At 49.2% G+C, this 20,994-nt stretch overlaps 1 long non-coding RNA gene and 1 pseudogene across 1 annotated transcript; both read right to left on the bottom strand.

Annotated features, from left to right (window-relative positions):
- Positions 1-226: 226 nt before the first annotated feature.
- Positions 227-3,755, bottom strand: LOC117068032 (annotated as a pseudogene).
- A 5,522-nt stretch (positions 3,756-9,277) lies between these two features.
- LOC117067810 lies at positions 9,278-14,173 on the bottom strand. Its single transcript, XR_004430846.1, has 3 exons — positions 13,483-14,173; positions 12,778-12,926; positions 9,278-9,947 (listed from the first exon to the last, which is right to left on the bottom strand). It is a non-coding gene; the product is annotated as an uncharacterized LOC117067810 (long non-coding RNA).
- Between the last annotated feature and the right edge of the window lie 6,821 nt (positions 14,174-20,994).

Raw genomic sequence — 20,994 nt, 5'->3', positions numbered from 1 at the left:
TTGAGCCACTTAGTTCACAATATGAGGTAAAAGGAAAAAGTTCTCCTTGACCAGTATTTGACACAGCTGTAGGAAAGTATTTTAGACTTCAGGGATTCCTAAGGGATTCCATCTCTCAAAAGCTGGGATCAAGTAAACAAATTTTATTAACTCCTTGAATTTTCCAGTTGACTCTTCCTTTACAATAGTAACAAGTCCTATTATGTAAGTTTCTTCAAGGCCAAGTTTTATCATAGTTGCTAATACCCTTAGAGCTGAACTATTTCAATGTCCACTAATTCCACTTCAAAAATGAGTTTTGCATTTGGTGGAATTTTGGCATTAGGCTGTCCTTTCTTTCCATAAGCCCATTCTAGTTCAATCTCCAGTTGAGCCTTTTCTCCTTTACTCATAGTCAAGAGGGCTTCATCCCATCCTCTGACAGCTTTGCCTACTCAGACCTTAAAACTTAAAGGCTTGGCATTTTTCTTCTTCTTTGCACTTGTTTGAATATTAGTATCAAAAACAGTCCCATCTTGTAGTGTTGCTGTATACCAGCAGTGAACAACATCTCCCCTTTTGGGAAAGTTGGTTTTATCTCCCTTTTTCAGAACAAATTTAGTATATTTTGGTGGACCCTTATCCAGAGTCTCTTCAGACTTGGTTTCTTTGGGTTTTTCTTCATTAAGCTTCACATTTTTTACTTGCTCACTTTACTTATACTTTCAGTACCCTTGAAACGCTTAGTTTCAAAAAGATGGTTATAGGCTGTAACCAAGTGGTCCTTGTTAGCTGTCTCGGCCACATGTTTAATGTTTCCTAACAATTTATGTTCTGCAAGAAACGAATCTGAACTGTGTTCCTGCAGAAACTTGATAATGTCCTTCTTGTGCAGCTGCTCACTGTGCACCACGCCCGGCTAATTTTTGTATTTTTAGTAGAGACAGGGTTTCACCATGTTGGCCAGGCTGGTCTCAATCTCCTGACCTCAGATGGTCCTCCCACCTCAGCCTCCCAAAGTGCTGGGATTACAGGCATGAGCCACTGCACCCGGCCTAAATGTGTCTTACCTGGCATATTCTATTAACAGTCTAGGCCGGGCGCAGTGGCTCACACCTATAATCCCAGCACTTTGGGAGGACGAGGCGGGTGGATCACGAGGTCAGAAGATTGAGACCATCCTGGCTAACACGGTGAAACCCCGTCTCTACTAAAAATACAAAAAAAGTTAGCCGGGCATGGTGGTGGGTGCCTGCAGTCCGAGCTGCTGGGGAGGCTGAGCCAGGAGAATAGCGTGAACCTGGGAGGCGGAGCTTGCAGTGAGCCGAGATCACGCCACTGCACTCCAGCCTGGGCGACAGAGTGAGACTCCGTCTCAAAAAAAAAAAAAAAAAACCAGTCTGGGACTTTGGCCAACATCTATATCAAAGTTGTGAGTCGTAAGCCATGGGCACTAACTCTGACTTACTTACAGAAAGAAATGATTTATCACAGGATACTGCATAGTTCACAAAATCACCAAGAAACCTACAGAGCCAAGATTGGCAGGAGCACAGACGGCCACAAGCCTAAATGGGTTGCTAAAGCCACTGTTGTCACCACAGGACACTAGATGTCGCTGCTGACAGCCGTCTGTGACCACTGGGCCTGGAAACCTCTGCTGTGCCTCAGAAATTTTCTCTGCTTCTGCGTCCTCAAATCCAAATCCAGTGATCCTGACCACCAGAACCTAGGCCACATGCTCTCATCCTAGCTGGAAAGGGTGGCAGGAAGAGTGAGAACCTGGTGCTCTCAGTGTCTATAAGCAGATGGATTCTGCCTCCCTTCAAAAATAATGTGGGCCCAGGCACAGTGGCTCACACCTGTAATCCCAGCACTTTGGGAGGCCAAGGCAGGTGGATCACCTGAGGTCAGGAGTTTGAGACCAGCCTGGCCAACATGGCAAAACCCCGTCTCTACTAAAAATATAAAAATTATCCGGATGTGGTGGCATGCACCTGTAATCCCAGCTACTTGGGAAGACTGAGGTGGGAGAATCGCTTGAACCAGGGAGGCCGAGGTTGCAACGAGCTAAGATGGTACCACTGCACTCCAGCCTGGATAACAGAGTGAGACTCCATCTCAAAAAAAAAAAATTAATAATAAGGTGGAAAATTTCTGAAAGGGAAGTCTTCAGATGCAAGAGGGCCAAAAATATCCTAAAACTGTGTAAGCCCGGCCGGGCGCAGTGGCTCACACCTGTAATTCCAGCACTTTGGGAGGCCAAAGCAGGCAGATCACGAGGTCAGGAGATTGAGACCATCCTGGCTAACACAGTGAAACCTTGTCTCTACGAAAAATGCAAAAAATTAGCCAGACATGGTGGCGGGCACCTGTAGTCCCAGCTACTTGGGAGGCTGAGGCAGGAGAATGGCCTGAACCCAGAAGGTGGAGCTTGCAGTGAGCCGAGATTGTGCCACTGCACTCCAGCCTGGGCGACTGAGTGAGACTCCGTCTCAAAAAAAAAAAAAAGAAAAGAAAAGAAAAAGAAAAAACTGTGTAAGCCCAGCTAAAATGGATTATTAGAACAGGAATGGGATTCCAATTAGACCTGGTGACCTTTTTTTTTTTTTTTTTCTGAGATGGAGTCTCGTCTGTTGCCCAGGCTGGAGTACAGTGGCGCCATCTCGGCTCACTGCAACTTCCACCTCCCAGGTTCAAGCAATTCTCCTCCCTGAGCCTCCTGAGTAGCTGGAATTACAGATGCCAGCCACCACGCCCGGCTAATTTTTGTATTTTTAGTAGACACGGGGTTTCACCATATTGGCCAGGCTGGTCTTGAACTCCTCACCTCGTGATCCGCCCACCTCGGCCTCCCAAAGTGCTGGGATTACAGGCGTGAGCCACCGCGCCAGGCCAGACCTGGTGAGTTATTAAAAGCACAGTTCCTGAGTTCCAACTCCCACCATTTCCAGGCATCTATAAAAAGGGGGCAATGCTTCAAAGGATGGTTGGTGAGATTTCAGTGAATTAAAGCTTGGAAAGGACCCAGCACCACTCCAGGCACAGGGCAGGCATCCTACAAATGTAGGTTCCCATCCATTTCATTTTATCCCATTTTCTGGCCACAGGTAGCCACCCCTTCATCTCTACGCCAGTCCAATTCTACTCCAAGTCACTGTGCCCCTCCTGTCTGGATTTGTGAGGGGCAGTCAGACCAGAAGAGGCCACAGGGTGATATTTGTCATCTCCCTGCTGCTATACCAACTTCTCAGCTACCTGAGGTTTTTGGGCCCCTTTGTCTGCCTTCCCAGCCCCAACCTGAGACCTGGGCATCTGACCTGAAGGACGCAGGCTCTTAGTGGACATGATAACAACGCCCACATCAGCCCTTAGGGCTGCAGCAGCCCTGCCTGGCCAGAGTCGCTACTTCCCCAAGGAATGTTAACCAGGACCAGAAGCCAAGGCGGGAGGGGACAGGAAGTCAGATAACAGGTTTTCTGCAGGGATGTAAATTACACATCTCGGAGGATCTAACCTATGCAAGGCAGAGTTTTGGGGGCCAAGAAAGCAAATGGTGCCTGTTTTCTTGGCCCAAGGCAGAAATGCCTTTGTGAACACTGGGAGGAGTTGTGTGGGGGCTAAGCCCTGAGAAAGTCCCAAAGCCATAGGAGGGCCCAGACACCGAAGAGGCTGCGACTGGCTGCAGTGGATGCCACACAAACCTCTTCCTGTCCTTGCACAGGGTGGATCTTGTCCCTCCCAGTGTGCTCCTTTCTGTACCTCTTACTGGCCATGAATCTCCTTTGCCCCTGTCCACGTCTCCATGCCATTTCCTCTGCAGAGCCTTCTCCTGCCTCTCCTCTACCGTCCAAACATTTTAAATGCTGGGCAGCCTCTCTTCCTTAGGGTTTCTTCCCTCTATCCCATTCGAAGAGCTGTACCCAGCTTTATCTACCTCCATCTCAAGCTTTCATCCTATCTCTCTCTCCTCTGTTCACAGTCAGGAGTCCCTTGCAATGAGACCGATTCTGGTTTAAAATGCATTTGTGCGAGAGGGTGTCAGGGTCTCACCTGGAGGGAAGTCACACCTGCACAGGCCTACAGAGAGGTGAGACGGGGCCTCAGGCATCTCATCAACTGGGTGCATAGAAAGAGCACCGTTATTTTTTTATTTATTTTTTTGAGATGGAGTCTCCTTCTGTTACTCGGGCTGGAGTGCAGTGGCGCAATCTTCATTCACTGCAACCTCCGCCTCCCGGGTTCAAGCGATTCTCCTGCCTGAGCCTCCCGAGTAGCTGGGATTACAGGCACATGCCGCCATGCCCAGCTAATTTTTTGTATTTTAGTAGAGACGGGGTTTCCCCGTGTTGCCCAAGCTGGTCGTGAACTCCTGAGCTCAGGTGATCCACCTGCCTTGGCCTCCCAAAGTGCTGGGATTACAGGCGTGAGCCACTGTGCCCAGCGAGCACCCTGATTTATGGGTCATCAGCTTCCCCTTCCCTGGGCCCAGGGATCTGGGAGATAGGAAGTTGTTGATGCCACAGCCCCAGTAGTTGATGTTTCAGGACAGTGGCCAGTGAGTGCTGAACACAGTGAGTAGCAGGGTGGGCTGAGACCTGAGCTCCACGACTCATAAAGCCCCGCTGTTCTTGCATGGCGTGTGGTTTCTGGGTTTATTTCCCTGTTGTTCTTGAGGGGAGATATTTATTCCCTGAGTACGTAGGTTGCAGGGCTCAGGGCTGAAAGCATTCCCCGTCCTTACAGAAATGCTAGGGATATGAAAAAGTGTACAGGAGTCTCGAACTCCTGACCTCAGGTGATCCACCCTCCTTGACCTCCCAAGGTGCTGGGATTACAGGCATGAACCACCGCGCCCTGCCCAAGAGTGTTGACTAAACCATCTAGAACTACCTGTTGGTGCCTGAAGGAACTTGGGGAGGTTGTAAAACCAAAGATTACTCTGAAGGGGACTCTTCTTGGGAATCTGTTGAGATTTTTCTGTTTATTACTAGTGATATGATTTGTTCTGATTTTTACCACCAATTCCTCCCTCCCCTACTAAACATATACCGCCCAAGGAGCAAGAAGAAACACCTACACTGTGTGTGAAGAACCTGGCATTCTATCATATCTGGCACAGGCATCGGTGTAGCAGCAACGAATGAATGTGTCTCTCTCTTCCCCAGCCTCGATGACTACAGCTCCATTCTAACTGGTCTTCCTGCACAGTGTGGATCCCACAGTGTTGACAGAACCAGCTTCTAGGTTCAGCAAGGAAACGGAGCTGATTCTCAGGCAGGAGGAGGCAGAGTACGTATGACTCAATCCCTCTTTGCCTTTAATGAGAGTGACGGAGAAGATTTTCCCTTTAAGAAGGGGGATATCCTGAGAATCTATAAAAGCCTGAAGAGCAGTCATGGAACACAGAGGACAGCAAAGGCAAGAAAGGGGTGATTCCAGTTCCTTACGTCGAGAAGTAGAGACCTGCCTCTGCCTCAGTATTGGCTCTGATTGGATGTTGTGAACTGGTAAAGATCTCTGGGTTAATGTGAGTGGTCAGAGGGCAGGAGAGTATAATGGCAAATGAAGTCACTTCCTATTCACTCACGTCCCTCTGATAGAGCAACAGAACCCACTGAGTATGGTAGCTCAACAAACAATTTTGTTGATGTATGGGAACAATGGCTTTATGGTTTTTGCAACTGCCATCTACACAGTTTTTCTACAGACGTCCAAGCCAGTCTCACCTCATTCTGTTCCTTGTGAGCTTCCGGAACAGAATTACTCTATTCCTAGTCTCAGTTCATCATAGTCAATGTATAAAACTGGAGAGCTGGTCGGGTACGGTGGCTCAGGCCTGTAATCCCAGCACTTTGGGAGGCTGAGGCGGGTGGATCACGAGGTCAAGAGATCAAGACCATTCTGACTAACACGGTGAAACCCCGTCTCTATTAAAAACACAAAAGATTAGCTGGGCATGGTGGCGGGCGCCTGTAGTCCCAGCTACTTGGGAGACTGAGGCAGGAGAATGGTGTGAACACGGGAGGCGGAGCTTGCAGTGAACTGAGATTGCGCCACTGCACTCCAGCCTGGGCGACACAGCGAGACTCCGTCTCAAAAAAAAAAAAAAAGTGGAGAGTTTATATGTTAACTTCTTTATTTTATTTTATTTATTTTGAGATGAAGTTTCACTCTTGTCACCCAGGCTGGAGTACAATGGCACAATCTTGGCTCACTGCAACCTCTGCCTCCCACATTCAGGTGATTCTCCTGCCTTAGCCTCCAGAGTAGTTGGGATTACAGGTGCCTGCCACCACGCCCGGCTAATTTTTTTTTTTGTACTTTTTAGTAGAGACGGAGTTCCACCATGTTGGTCAGGCTGGTCTCAAACTCTTGACCTCAGGTGATGCACCCACCTCAGCCTCCCAAAGTGCTGGGATTACAGACGTGAGCCACCGCACCCGGCCATGTGTGAACTTCTGAATTGGCTGATTTTAGGTGGTAGTAGCTATGCCTGAGTATGTAGAAGGTAGAGCTATCTTGCTCTCTCATTCTTAGATGGTACAAATCAGCCTGTGGAAAACTGACAGGAGCGGTGCTCACTGCTCATTCTGATTTATTTCATGGCTTTCTTTTCTCATTCTGAAACCATTCTATCAAATGGCAATAGACTGTTCCTGTCCACCCCCATGAAGTAATCATGTACCACACGAATAATACACAATGAGATTGCTTTTCCACTTATAAAACATGACCAGTTATGACTCATTCTGACATTCCAAAGCCTAAGAATTCCAGGGGCACTACTAGAAGCATCTGTCTACCTTTCCAGCATGATTCATGCATTCGCTTCAGCTTCTATTAACCCTTGCCATTCTTTTTTTCCCAAACCTGGAAGTAGGTTAACTGTAAGATAAGTGTATCTTTTCATTCCAGATGACAGGCAGGATGTGCAGGTCACTTTACTCAGTGCCTGGCATTAAGCTTGTGGTGGACCCACTACGTGGACAGTTAAACTCCCAGCCTTCTGCCTTCCCCCAAGGGTCACACCACGTTCACGTTCACCTTGCTACAGCCACTAAACAGACTTGACTCAGCTTTCCCTTCAGAGTCATGAGACAGCTGCCACTGTTCCAAATCTCCTGCCCTCACAAGGAAACACCCACGACAGGAAGGTAACAAGCACGGCTCCTCTTCCATAGCCCTTTTTTAAAATTTTATTTTATTTTTTTATTTTTTGAGAAGGAGTCTCACTCTATCACACAGACTGGAGTGCAACGGCATGAACTCAGCTCACTGCAACCTCCGCCTCCTGGGTTCAAGTGATTCTCCTGCCTCAGCCTCCCGAGTAGCTGAGATTACAGGCGCCTGCTAATTTTTGTATTTTTAGTAAAAAAATTAGTTAGCCCGCTCACCCATGCCTGGAAAATTTTTTATTTTTAGTAGAGACGGGGTTTCACCATGTTGGCCAGGCTGGTCTCAAACTCCTGACCTCAAGCGATCCACCTGCCTTGGCCTCCCAAAGTGCTGGGATTACAGGTGTGAGTCACCATGCCCGGCCCATGGCTTTCTTACATTGTGCATCTGTATCTTTTCTCCTCTTGTAAGGACACCAGCCATATTGGATTAAGGGCATGCGCTACTCTGACATGACCTAATCTTAATTTATTACATCTGCAACGACCCTATTTCCAAGTAAGACCACCTTCCGAGGTACTGGGGGTTAGAACTTCAACCTTTCTTTTGGAGGACACAATTCAACACATAACAGGTGGTGTGAGACACCCCTGTATAATGGATAGTCTCTGCATTACCTAAATCCAAATATTTTCTGTAGTTTATGACCCAAAAGTCTTTTTTTTTCTTTTTTTTTTTTTTTTTTTGAGACAATGTCTCGCTCTGTCACCCAGGCTGGAGCGCAATGATGCAATCTCGGCTCACTGCAACCTCCGCCTCCCGGGTTCAAGCGATTCTCCTGCCTCAGCCTCCTGAATAGCTGAGTTTACAGGTGCATGCAACCACACTCAGCTAATTTTTGTATTTTTAGTAGAGACGGGTTTTCACCATGTTGGACAGGCTGGTCTCCAACTCCTGACCTCAAGTGATCCTCCCGTCACGGCCTCCCAAAGTGCTGGGATTTCAGGCGTGAGCCATGCACCCGGTCCCAAAAGTCCTTCTGATATAGGACTCTGCTATAGGAGTTCAAACCAGTCTAACCAAACAAGCATCACACATCTCTTCCACAGTCTCATCCCCTCCTTACCTAAAACTCCTTGTCTCCAGGAGCAACCTAGAAAATTTATGTGATCACCAAAGAGCAGTTTTATCTCCTTCTAACCAAAGTCCTTTTTCAGAAGAGGGTCTTGTATAACTTTGAATAACAGAGGTGTGTTTGCATAATTCAACAGCCAGCATGAGAAGTTACCCAAAATTAAAGAACAGTCTTCTTTCAAAATGCATTCTTGCCATCCGCCTGGACAACATAGCAAGATCCCATCTCTACAAAAAATTTTTTTAAATTATCTGGGCATGCTGGTAGACACTTGTGGTCCTCGCTACTTGGGAGGCTGAGGCAGGAGGATCCCTTGAACCCAGGAGTTCAAGGCCACAGTGAGCTGTGACAGTGCCACTGCACTCCAGCCTAGGTGACAGAGTGAGGACAGCCTGTCTCAAAGGGAAAAAAAAGTGTTCTTGCCAGACAGAGGAACATTCAGGGTGGTGGTAGTTGTTTTAATATGTGAAAATGTAGCTTTTAAACAACACTATTTTGGCCAGGCACGGTGGTTCACACCCATAATCCCAGCACTTTGGGAGGCCGAGGAGGGCCAATCACTTGAGGTCAGGAGTTTGAGACCAGCCTGGCCAACATGGTGAAACCCTGTCTCTACTAAAAATACAAAAATTAGCTGGGCATGGTGGTGGGCGCCTGTAATCTCAGCTACTCGGGAGGCTGAGGCAGGAGAATCACTTGAACCTGGGAGGCGGCGGTTGCAGTGAACCAAGATTGTGCCACTGCACTCTGGCCTGGGCGACAGAGCCACACTCCATCTCAAAAAAATAAAATATACTTGGGAGGCTAAAGCAGGAGAATCACTTGAACCTGGGAGGCAGAGGTTGCCGTGAGCTGAGATTGTGCCATTGCACTCCAGCCTGGGCAACAAGAACAGAACGCTGTCTCAAAACAAATAAAAATAAAATAACACTGTTTTGTTGCATCAGCTGTGCCTGATCAGCTGAACTTCTTCTCGGTCCCTGCCCCACTTTCTGAGTATGCTTAAGGTACAGAGCCTGTCACCAACTGAATGCCCTAATTTAACCTAATCCCACTCCAAGCATTCCAGCTTCTTAGAGCTGTGACAACCTCCCCTTTCTGCCCCTTCCTGGTGCCTGCAACCTGCCTGACATCATCCTCTCCCAACCAGGCTGCATTGTTTGACTCTGTTTGCACTGTGGGGGTGACCATTATAGCATGATCTTAACTCACTCATTTATTTGTTGGCTTTTAATTTAAATCATACAATTTATGCAGGTAGAAAATCCAAGCAGTGCAGAAAGACATTAAATGAAAGGCCTGCAGTAGATAATATTTGGAGCAGCCAATGAGGCCTCTTTGTCACCAGCATCAAACCCCTGTGTAACCATTATCCTGCCCCACCACTCAGGCCTCAGTGACAGCTCTCCTTAGTCATAGCCCTAAATTGGGGGTGGGTATGAACAATAGACAATGTAAGTCAGCTGCATTTCTGAATGGATTTTCAAACCTCTAACAAAAGCGAACTTCTGAAAGCCAAAACGTGATTCTACATGGCAAGAGTCAGGCCAGAGGAGAGAAAAGATTTTTTGAATTTCAAAGGTTTGACTTTCAACACCAACGGCCAACGTTTCGATGACGTAGATCATAGAGGTGACTGCCTAAGGCTGAGTCCAGAGACAAGACAATAATCCAGGGCTAGCCTCACTGCGTTGCAGAATGAGATCCAGTTCCACTGGGGAGAGAGACAGGAGGCTCAGAAAGTGAGTCACAGGCGTGGTTCATTGTAAAACGGATCAGAGCTCTGCCCACTGATAGGGTCGAACTTCTGGGAACAAGGATGATTGAATGTGCATGGGGTTGGGGTTGAACAGAGCAGAAAGGGTTGTGCTTTGCTTCTTAGGTGAAGGGCAGGCAAAAGACATCAGGGAGACGTCCTTGCAGCAGCAGGCACCAGTGACAGAAGGCAGGGATGACAGCTGGTGTGTGGGCAAAGGGAGCCGAAGAAAAACTCTGTATCTCCCATCACCCCAAAGAGCAGCAAGAGAGTTATCTAAAGATTCCTGCATCCTCAGAGGTTTGTGTAAGAGGTAAGGTTGAGCCAGCAGACACAGAGGCATGGTACATGGGGCAGGGGGGATGCAGGGTGACCTGTGCTACCAGGAGCCTGCAGAACAGAAAGAAGTGTGGACAGCTCAGGGGAGGAAGAGAGAGAAGGAGAAGCAGACCCCTGTGAGGAGAAGGCCCCACTCCAAAGAGATACATCATCCCCAAGAAAAGCAGGGAGAAAAGGGAAGGGAAAGAATCCAGAATCGATGGAGGCCAAAAAGGACAGAAAATCTAGCGATAGTGACTGGTGATTCAGAGTGGGCCAGGTGGTTTTCTGCTGTTGGTGATAACGTGTGCACCAGAGCAATGCCAGGGTCTGGTAGAGAGAACTAAGTAAAATTCCCGTGTGAGCCCTGGGGGTGTGGGACACCTTGTCTGCTCCTTGGGAACCTCCTTCCCTCCACCCACCTCCCAGCACCAGGAGCTGAGATTACATCAGTGGAGGGGCAGCTGTGGTTCCCCGTCCTGGGCTCTGTCCATAAGGTAGGACAGACAGCTGGACTAGTGATGGCCAGGGGATGGGAGCACAGAGGAAGGAGTCCAGAGTTACAGAGGGACTTAGAACTATAGGAAGTTCCTTTTTCTACAGGGAATGGAGCAGCCTACCCTGAAAGAAGTCATTCTGTTTTATTTTGTTTGGAACAGCGTCTCGCTGTGTCATCCAGGCTGGAGTGCAATGGCCCAGTCTTGGCTCACTGCAACCTCCACCTCCAGAGCTCAAGCCATCCTCCCACCTCAGCCTCCCGAGTAGTTGGGACTACAGTCATGAGCCACCACACCTGGCTAGTTTTTGTATTTTTTGTAGAGATGGAGTTTCGCCATATTGCCCAGGCTGGTCTCGAACTCTTGGGCCCAAGCAATTTGCCCACCTCAACCTCCCAAGGTGCTGGAAGTACAGACGTGTGCCACTGTGCCTGGCCATGAAAGAAGTAATGTTTCAACTGAGATCTGAAGGATGAAGAGATATTTACCTTTTTAAACATTTAATTGCATTATTTATCTATTTATTTATTTTAAGTAGAAATAGAGATGGGGGTCTCACTATGTTGCCCAGGCTGGTCTTGAGCTTAACTGATCTTTCCACCTCAGCTCCCCAAAGTGCTGGGATTACAGGTATAAGCCACCATTTAATTATTTTATTTTATTTATTTAATTCTTTTATTTTATTTATTTATTTTTTTGAGACGGAATCTCGCTCTGTCGCCTGCCCAGGCTAGAGTGCAATGGCGCAATCTCTGCTCACTGCAACCTCCGCCTCTCGGTTTCAAGCGATTCTTCTGCCTCTGCCTCCTGAGTAGCTTGAGATTACAGGCGTGTGCTACCACGCCCAGCTAATTTTTGAATTTTTAGTAGAGACGGGGTTTCACCATGTTGGTCAGCCTGGTCTCAAACTCCAGACCTCGTGATCTGCCCGCCTCAGCCTCCCAGAGTGCTGGGATTACAGGCGTGAGCCACCATGCCCAGCCCTTTTATTTTTTAAATTGGCAAATAATTATTTATGTATTTGTGAGGCACAGTGTGATGTTTTAATATATGTGTAGTTATGGGATGATTAAATAAAGATAATTAACATACCCATCACCTCAGATACATTTTTTTGTGTGTGGTGCAAATATCCAAAATCTATTCTCTTAGCAGTTTTGAAATTTACATCGTTACTAACTTTAGTCCCCATGCTACATAATCAATCTGGAAAGCTTATTCCTCCTGTCTAATTGGAACCTTGTACCCTTTGACGTGTGTCTCCCACTCTCACTCCCTTGCTTGCCTGCTTGCCCCTAGCCTCTGGTAACCACCATTCTACTCTCGATTTCTATGAATTTGACTTTTCTTTTTTTTAGATAGAGTCTCGCTCTGTTGCCCAGAGGCTGGAATGCACTGGCGCGATCTCAGCTCACTACAACCTCCGCCTCCCAGATTCAAGCAATTCTTCTGCCTCAGCCTCCTGAGTAGCTGGGACTACAGGCACGTGCCACCACATCCAGCTAATTTTCATATTTTTAGTAGAGACGGCGTCTCACCATGTTGGCCAGGCTGGTCTCAAACTCCTGACCTCGTGATCCACCCACCTCAGCCTCCCAAAGTGCTGGGATTACAGGCTTGAGCCACAACACTGGGTCGAATTTGACTTTTCTAGATTCCACATATAAGTAAGATCATGAGGTGTTTGTCTTTCTGTGCCTGGCTCATTTGAAGGGTGAGTAGATTCTAAACCGGGGGAAGATGGGACTACCAAGATGATCATGAAGGCCAGTGGAGCAGCATACAGATCAGGGACAGAGGGGCAAACTCGGACCATGAAGGCAAAGCCAAGCAGACAGTGCCAGCCACAGGAGGATGATGCAGTCACCTGAAATGTGTCCCATCATCTGAGCTGTCCCTCATTCCCAAGCTCCCACATGTTCACAGAGGCCCATCCTGACATATATGCTGCCTTTGAAGGTCTGGACAAATACCTGAGACACACATGGGCAATGTTGACTTCTCTCCACCCCAGATGTAGGTGCTCCTAGGCTGGGAACCTCATCAGCTCTTCCTGGAGTGGACGGCAATCAGGTGGGGGTCCTCCAGCTGGTGGAGTATTCTCAGCCTCGGGCCAAAATGCCTAAAAGTGAGATGGCCGGTGGCAGCTGTCTTTGGGCTCTAACCAGCTCCTGGGGCAGCAGGTTCCCATGGAGCCTGATGGACAGAGGTCAGGATCCCGTAGGGGAGGACAATATGGCAGGATGAAGGCTGGGCATGGAGCCCTTCTTACTGGGGCTCTCAAGGGCAGCCATGTTACAAATCAGGACATTACAGGTCAGTCACCAGCTGCGGGACTTGGGGGAACATGGTCATCCATCCTGGGGACATACACAGATGGGCAGTGGGGGACAGCAAAAGTCCCAGGAGGTCAGACACCCCTAATCCCTTCAACAGTGCCCTGGCCTGGCCCTAGCAGCTCTCAAACCCTCCACACACAACATTGCAGGGTGATCTCAAACCTGCTGAGTTCTTGTGCCTGCTTCTCCAGCTTGTTCTCCACACTGTACCATGTAGTGTCACTCACATTGCAGGCTGGAGAGGAGGGTGGCTCAGCACTCGCAAGGTTGCTCCCACCCCTGCCTTTGTCCCGGGAGCCCACCAGACACTTCCAGCCACACTCCTTGGGGGTCTCTCACCTGCCTGCTGTTCCCGATCATGTTACTGTACCTTGACTTCCAGAGCAGTCAACCTTTTTTCGCAAACTTCCACCTGAAAGATAGGGGAACCCAGTCGCCAAGAGTCAGTTCCCCCCACTCCCCACCAGCCTCATTCCAAGCCAGGCTCACCCTGGGAATTCAGTGGCAGAACCTCACCCACATTACTTGACGTGAAAGGACTGAGAAGTTTTCAGGGCCTGCAGGTCCATCTGTGTGGAGAACCTGATCAGGTGGGAATGTGTTTGGGGTGATCAGAGCTGAGACTCATCAGGTGGCCTCTGTGCCAGCACTGAGCAGGGCACTCACACACAGTGTCTCCTTCAGTCCTCACAGTCACCCAGTGGGGCAGGCACTATCATAGTCCTGATGTTATAGAGGATGAAACTAAGGCTCAGAGAGGTAACATGATCTGTCCATGTTGTACAACTAGTAAGAAAGAGCTGGGATTCAAGGCTCTGGTATGTTTGACTACAAAACACCTAGTGCCTCCTCATGGATCCATCACCGTCATCATCACAGTCCAACACTGCCCTCATGTCTGTCCCACAGGTGCCACACAACTGACCCAAAGCTGCCCTCATCACTGTCCCTGAACACTCTGCCATAATTGCCTATATTAGTTCATTCTCGAACTGCTATAAAGAAATACCTGAAACTGGGCAATTTATAAAGAAAAGAGATTTAATTGGCTCATGGTTCTGCAGGCTGTACAGGAAGCATGGTGGCACCTGCTTAGCTTCTGGGAGGCCTCAGGAAACTCACAATCATGGCAGAAGGCAGAGAAAGCAAGCCATCTTACATGGCTGAAGCAGGAGAAAGAAACTAGGGGGAGGTACCGGCCAGGTGCAATGGCTCACGCCTGTAATCCCAGCACTTTGGGAGGCCGAGGCAGGTGGATCACGAGGTCAGGAGTTCCAGACCAGCCTGGCCAACATGGTGAAACCTCGTCTCTACTAAAGGTACAAAAAAATTAGCTGGGCACGGTGGTGAGCACCTGTAATCCCAGCTACTTGGGAGGCTGAGGCAGGAGAGTTGCTTGAACCTTGGAGGCAAAGGTTGCAGTCAGCCAAGATCACACCATTGCACTCCAGCCTGGGTAACAGGACAAGACACTGTCTTAAAAAAAAAAGAAAAAGGAAAAGAAAAAGTAGGGGGAGGTACTACACACTTTTATACAGAAAAGAGGTTTAATTGGTTCACACACTATCATGACAGCAGCACCAAGGAGAATGGTGTTAAACCATGAGAAACTGCCTCCACGATGCAATCACCTCCCACTAGGCCCCACCTCCAACACTGGGAATTACAATCGAATATGAGATTTGGGCGGGGACATAGATCCAAACCATATTATTCCACCCCTGGCCCCTCCCAATCTCATGTCCTTCTCACATTTCAAAATATAAGCATGCTTTCCCAATAGTCCTCCAAAGTCTTAACTCATTCCAATACTAACTCAAAGTCCACAGCCCAAAATCTCATCTGAGACAAGGCTAGTACCTTCCACCTGTGAGCCTGCAAAAATCAAAAACAAGTTAGTTATTGCCAAGATACAATGGGATATATGCATTGGATAAATATTCCCATTCCAAAAGGGAGAAATCAGCCAAAATAAAGGGGCTATAGGATGCACGCAAATCTGAAACCCAGCAGGGCAATCATTAAATCTTAAAGCTTCACAGTAATCTCCTTTGACTCCATGCCTCACATCCAGGGCACACTGCTGTGAGGAGTGGCCTCCCAAGGTCTTAGGCAGTTCCGCCCCTGTGGCTTTGCAGGGTTCAGCCCCTGCAACCACTCTCATGGGCTGGTGTTGAGTGCCTGTAGCTTTTCCAGGCACAGGGTGCAAGCTGCTAGTGGATCTACCATTCTGGAGTCTGGAGGATGGTAGCCCTCTTCTCACAGCTCTACTAGGCAGTGGCCCAGTGGGGACTTTGTGTGGGGGTTTCAGCCCCACTTTTCCCCTCTGCACTGCCCTAAGAGAAGTTCTCTATAAGGGCTCCACCCCTGCAGCAGGCTTCTACCTGAACATCCAAGGTTTTCCATATATTCTCTGAAATCTAGGTAGAGACTCCCAAGCCTCAACTCTTGTATTCTGTGCACCTGAAAGCTTAACACCACATGGAAGCCACCAAGACTTATGATTTGCACCTTCTGAAGCAGTAGCCCAAGCTGTACCTGGGTCCCTTTTACCCACATCTGGAGCTAGATGCAGAGGCCAGAGTCTCAAGGCAGTAGGGCCCTGGGCCTGGCCCAGGAAACCATTCTTCCCTCCTAGGCCTGCAGGCCTGTGATAGGATGGGCTGCCATGAAGGTCTCTAAAATGCCTTTGAGGTTTTTTTACCATTGTCTTCACTATTAGCACTTGCCTTCCTTTCAGTTATGCAAATTTCTGTGACCTGCTTGAATTCCTCCCCTGAAAATGGGCTTTTCTTTTCTACAATGTGGCAGAGCTACAAATTTTCCAAACTTTTATGCTCTGCTTCCCTTTTAAATGTAAGTTCTAGTTTTAGGTCATTTCTTTGCTCATGCATATGAATAAGCACCCAGGCCACATCTTCAACACTGCTGCTTAGAAATTTCTTCTACCAGATACCTTAAATCATCTCTCTCAAGTTCAAAGTTCCATAGATCCCTAGGGCATGGGCACAATCCAACCAAAATTTTTGCCAAGGTATTAAAAAAGTACCTTTGCTCCTATTCACAATAAGTTTCTCATCTCCATCTGAGATCTCATCGGTCTGGCCATCTCTGTCCATATCACTACCAGCATTTGGGTCACAACCATTCAACAAGTCTCTAGAAAGTTCCAAACTTCGCCTCATCTTCCTGTCTTCTTCTGAGCCCTCCACACTTTTCCAACCTCTGCCCATTGCTAAGTTCCAAAGTCGCTTCCACATTTTCAGGTATCTTTATGGCAATGCCCCACGTCTTGGTACCAATCTTCTTTATTAGTTTGTTCTCACACTGCTATAAAGAAATACCTGAGACTGGGTAATTTATACAGAAAAGAGGTTTAATTGGTTCACGGTTCTGCGGGCTATACAGTGAGGATGGTGGCATCTGCTTGGCTTCTCGAGAGACCTCAGGAAACTTACAATCACGGCGGAAGGTAAAGGGGAAGTATAGCATTTTACATGGCCAAAGCAGGAGGAAAAGAGAGCAGGGAGGTGCTACATACTTTTAGACAACTAGATCTCACGAGAACTCACTACCATGACAGAAGTACCAAGGGGGATGGTGTTAAACCATGAGAAACTGCTCCCATGATCCAGTTACCTCCCAGCAGGCCTCCAGCATTGGGGATTGCAACTGAACATGACGTTTGAGCAGGGATAGATTCAAACAACATCACTGCCCCACCATTGCTCCAACACTTTTGCAAGATTTTTTTCTTGCAAAAAAAAAAAAAAGACTTTTTCTCTGACTATCCATTACTAAACCTATACCTCACCATTACCACCATACCACTGTACCCCCTTATTTCTGTCTCCTCTGTCCACCTCTGTGACCCTCATTTTGGGATCTGACCACACAGATGACAAACAGAAGTAGGAGGCCGAGGTCCAGGGACAGCAGGAGGAGGCAGGGCCCAGAGTGGAGATGCTGCAGGATGGACTGGGGAGGAGGCAGCCCTCAAAAGGAGTGGGTGTCAGGATGAGGAGGGTCTAAGACATGACAGAGATGGGAAGAGGAGAGGGTCCAGGGAGCTGTCTAGAGAGGAGGGCTGAGCATAGGGGACACCAGGAAAGGGCGGGATGGGAAGGATTTCAGGGTAGGAGATGCCCAGGCCTTTGACCTCAGGGACCAGCACAAGTCCTCAGTCACACAGGCCCCTCACAGCCGTGGGAACCCCCAAACACACACACACACACACACACACAGCTGGGGGGATAACGGTGATATGTGAGGTCCCATGGTCAGAGCTGGGGCAAGGGGCAGAAGGACACAGGGAGAGCTGGGGGCAGTCAGGCCCTTCATAGGCTCATGCTCATCTGTGAAAGCAGGTTAAATTACGGTCTCCTTTCAAAGACTTTCCTAAATAATCCATGTTTTTCCTGCTTCCTGTCCCTGTGCCACTGAGGACCCTAACTCCCCTGAAGACGAGGACCACAGAGGCCAGGCCCTGAACCCTCAGAAAGGGGGATCTCCACAGTCCATACTGGAGTCACAGAAATGACCAAAACCAGGAGCCCTGGAGCTACAGCACAGTGGAAACATGAGGACCCCTCATTGCAGATAGAAAGAGGCGCTGTCGGCCGGGCGCAGTGGCTCACGCCTGTAATCCCTGCCCTGTGGGAGACTGAGGCAGGTGGATCACCTGAGGTTGGGAGTTTGAGACCAGCCTGACCAACATGGAGAAACCCCGTCTCTACCAAAAATATAAAATTAGCCGGGCATGGTGGCGCATATCTGTAATCTCAGCTACTCAGGAGGCTGAGGCAGGAGAATCACTTGAACCCAGGAGGTAGAGGTTGCAGTAAGCCGAGATCGTGCCATTGCATTCCAGCCTGGGCAACAAAAGAAAATCTCCATCTCAAAAAAAGGAAGGGAGGAAGGGAGGAAGGGAGGAAGGGAGGAAGGGAGGAAGGGAGGAAGGGAGGAAGGGAGGAAGGGAGGAAAGGGAGAAAGGGAGAAAGGGAGAAAGGGAGAAAGGGAGAAAGGGAGAAAGGGAGAAAGGAGAAAGGGAGAAAGGGAGAAGGGAGAAAGGGAGAAAGGAGAAAGGGAGAAAGGGAGAAAGGGAGAAAGGGAGAAAGGGAGAAAGGGAGAAAGGGAGAAAGGGAGAAAGGGAGAAAGGGAGAAAGGGGCACTGTCTCTGAGAGGAACCATCCTTAGACTACAGACCTCCTGGGCTTCACACATAGAGGGCCCTCACCGGCCCTCCTCTGACTCCATCCCTCCCTGCGGGACAGGGAATTTCCAGGGCCAAGGTGATGTGCTCACCCCAAGCCATGCCTGCCCTTCTAGGCCATCCTCTGGGTACCTGGGAGCCCATATCATCCACCCAGGCAGCTGTATACCTGTCTTCCCTGGGCCTGTCCCCTGGGTGGCAGACCCTGCAGCTGGTGTACACACCCTGAGGCCCAAGTGGTAGCCATGAGCAGGGGTTTGGGGGTGAATGGAGGGTGTGGACCATGCTGAAGGTGTCCTCACGTGTCCCTCAGGCTCCTCAAGGTGCAAGACTGAGCTGGGGGAGGGGAGCAAAGGGAAGTTAGCTCAAGAGGAACTAGTTCAGGCCTCTGCAAACTTTGAGGGGCGGGCCTGTCTCTGGGGTCTTCTGCTTGTTTTTTCTTTTCCTTTTTTTTTTTTTTTTTGAGACGGAGTCTCGCTCTGCCGCCCAGGCTGGAGTGCTGTGGCCGGATCTCAGCTCACTGCAAGCTCCGCCTCCCGGGTTCACGCCATTCTCCTGCCTCAGCCTCCCGAGTAGCTGGGACTACAGGTGCTCGCCACTTCGCCCTGCTGATTTTTTTGTATTTTTTAGTAGAGACGGGGTTTCACCGTGTTAGCCAGGATGGTCTCGATCTCCTGACCTCGTGATCCGCCCGTCTCAGCCTCCCAAAGTGCTGGGATTACAGGCTTGAGCCACCGCGCCCGGCTGTTTTTTCTTTTTCTTTGTTTTTTTTCTTTTTTTTTTCTTGAGACAGAGTCTCACTCTATTGCCAGGCTGGAGTGCAGGAGCCGGATCTCAGCTCACTGCAAGCTCCGCCTTCCGGGTTCACGCCATTCTCCTGCCTCAGCCTCCCGAGTAGCTGGGACTACAGGCGCCGCCACCTCGCCCGGCTAATTTTTTGTATTTTTTTAGTAGAGACGGGGTTTCACCGTGTTAGCCAGGATGGTCTCGATCTCCTGACCTCGTGATCCGCCCGTCTCGGCCTCCCAAAGTGCTGTGATTACAGGCTTGAGCTACCGCACCCGGCCTCTTTTTTTTTCTTGAGACAGAGTCTCGCTCTATTGCCAGGCTGGAGTGTAGTGGCCTGATCTCAGCTCACTGCAACCTCCGCCTCCAGGGTTCAAGCGATTCTCCTGCCTCAGCCTAACGAGTAGCTGCGACTACAGGCGAGTGCCACCACCCCGGCTAATTTTTATATTTTTAAGTAGAGACAGGGTTTCACCATGTTGATCAGGATGGTCTTGATCTCTTGACTTCATGATCCACCCGCCTCGGCCACCCAAAGTGCTGGAATTACAGGCGTGAGCCACTGCACCCAGCCCAATTTTGTATTTTTAGTAGAGACGGGGGTTTCACCATGTTGGCCAGGCTGGTCTCGAACTCCTGACCTCAGGTGATCCACCCACTTTGGCTTCCCAAAGTGCTGGGATTACAGGCATGAGCCACCACACCTGGCCTGTCTTACCTTTTCTAAGATCATGTTCCTTTTCACTCTCTAAGCACTTGAGGTCTTCACACTTCACTGATATCTTGGCCCAAGTGGTCTCTGTGGCTGTGGGAGCTGAGATGAAGGCAGAGAAAGTAGTGCAAGGAGGAGCCTGAAATAAGGGCTGCAAGTGGGTGTGGAGCTGGTTTCGAGGTAGGAAAGGAGGATGTGATAGAGGCTGAGCCAGGCGTGAGGACTAGGAGTGTGGATGGGGCTGGGTTTGCAGGTGAGGTTGAAACAGGGATCACAGCCGGGCGCGGTGGCTCAAGCCTGTAATCCCAGCACTTTGGGAGGCCGAGACGGGCGGATCACGAGGTCAGGAGATCAAGACCACCCTGGCTAACACGGTGAAACCCCCTCTCTACTAAAAATACAAAAAACTAGCCGGGCGAGGTGGCGGCGCCTGTAGTCCCAGCTACTCGGGAGGCTGAGGCAGGAGAATGGCATGAACCCGGGAGGCGGAGCTTGCAGTGAGCTGAGATCTGGCCACTGCACTCCAGCCTGGGTGACAGAGCGAGACTCCGTCTCAAAAAAAAAAAAAAAAAAGAAACAGGGATCACAATTGGGGTTGTATCTGGGGTGAGGATGGTGTTGATGTACTTGGGGCTAAAAATCAGACTGGGTCTCAGGCTAAGATTGTAGACAGGGTTCCTCTGGGGTTGGGTCTGAGTTTGGGGCTGAGATTGGAAACACGTGGGGCGGAGCGTGGGGGTGTAGTACAGCTAGGCTGGAGCTGCAGTGGGGACAGAGATTGAATTAAGGGATGAATTTAGAGCCGACGTTGGGACTGAAATTGGGGCTGGAACTGGGATTGGTTTGGTTTGGGGTTGTCCAACCCAATGCGGAAGTCAGTGGAGAGATCGTTTCAATCTCCTCCAATGACTAGTTCAATCTGTGATCCATCTTCCCAGTTATTTCCACCCATAACACAAAGTCGTCCTCTCCGTATTTTCCCTAATGCCCTCCCTGCCTCCCCAGTCCAGTTACCTGTGTAAAACTAGAGAACGGAACTGTTGGCTTTTCTTATCTAGCATAGTTACCAGGTCAGGAAATTCTGGAGGGAAACTGCCTTGTATTGGTTCTCCTGCTCCCCTCTGCATTCTGTGGCGCTGGT

The sequence above is a fragment of the Trachypithecus francoisi genome, unplaced genomic scaffold (assembly GCF_009764315.1).
Source record: "Trachypithecus francoisi isolate TF-2019V2 unplaced genomic scaffold, Tfra_2.0 Lachesis_group20, whole genome shotgun sequence".
In the NCBI taxonomy this organism is placed as follows: Eukaryota; Metazoa; Chordata; class Mammalia; order Primates; family Cercopithecidae; genus Trachypithecus; species Trachypithecus francoisi.
This window is presented reverse-complemented; position numbering and strand designations above follow the sequence as displayed.